Raw genomic sequence first — 1,238 nt, 5'->3', positions numbered from 1 at the left:
GGAAAGAGGCAGCTTTTAATTTTCTTCTTCCATCCTTTGCTTCCTTCCCTCCTAATAAGAAGTTAAAAAATCTGTTATTTCTTTGTTTATTACATACCCTCTGAGGAATGGTTCAACATCATTTCACGTGCCTAACCAGTACAAACACCTAGAGTGGGCAGCCTGCTTCTAAATTCAAACATGTTTCAGTTTAGGGCTAATTACTTTTTGACAGAGAATGCACATAAAAAGGGCATTTTAACACTGTGCGAACTAATGTAGTTGGGAGCAAAAGTCAGAGATGGATTCTGTGGTATAAGTGTCTTAGGTTAGGGCAAGTACAGTTTGATTCTGGTACTGTTGAGCAAAAGCTGCAACAAAAAGAAAGTCTTTCCCATGGGCTGCAGAGCTGACAAAGCGTGCTTTCCTATGGATTTGTGTGAGTTCCTGTGCTCATGCTGCAGTTATTCCATTTACAACAGGTAAGAAACGGCAGGCTGTGATTAATTCAGAGGTGTGGATGTGATGGGCCAGCAATGTCAGTTACTGGCAAAAAAAAACCAAAAAGGTTTAAGAACCGTATTCTGCTTGTCAGTTCTCCCAATGAATCATTAATTTGGGCCTCTTCATCCTGCCACAGATTTATTTTATTATTTTTGTTTGTTTGTTTGAAGAACTCCAACTGTTGAAGTTTTCACTTATCTTTCAAGCTGTGAACCTGGCTCTAAATGTGGTTGAAAATGGCTGACAGACTCAAAAGTTAGTAGGAAAGAACATACATTGTCAGAGATCAACATCCATTTCCTTAGGAAATGGAATGAAACTTATGAATTAACTTCAATATTCTTACTAGTGCAGGGCTGGGAAGAGAGAAACCATTTTTCTGCTTTTGTGTTTTGCGTAATAATGGTAATATCTAAGCTTTCTTTGGGTATTTTTCCATGGTGATGACCAGTGACAGGACCAGAGGCCATGAGCACAGACTGAAACACAGGAGGCTCCAGCTGAACTGTGAGGATTGATCCCTGGCACAGGCTGCCCAGAGAGCTTGTAGAGTCTCCATACTTGGAGATATTAAATAGCCATCTGGCCATGGTTCTGGGCAATGAGCTCCAGGTGGCCCTGCTGGAGTAGGAGGTCAGACCAGCTGACACCCAGAGGTCACTTCCAACCTCAGCCATTCTGTGATCAACACCAGAAGGATCTAATTGTTTCTTCGAGATCCATTAAAGTTTGAAACAACACAAATTTTGTGTAGG

The sequence above is a fragment of the Chaetura pelagica genome, unplaced genomic scaffold (genome assembly GCF_000747805.2).
Source record: "Chaetura pelagica isolate M959 unplaced genomic scaffold, ChaPel_1.0 scaffold596, whole genome shotgun sequence".
Taxonomy (NCBI): domain Eukaryota; kingdom Metazoa; phylum Chordata; class Aves; order Apodiformes; family Apodidae; genus Chaetura; species Chaetura pelagica.
This window is presented reverse-complemented; position numbering follows the sequence as displayed.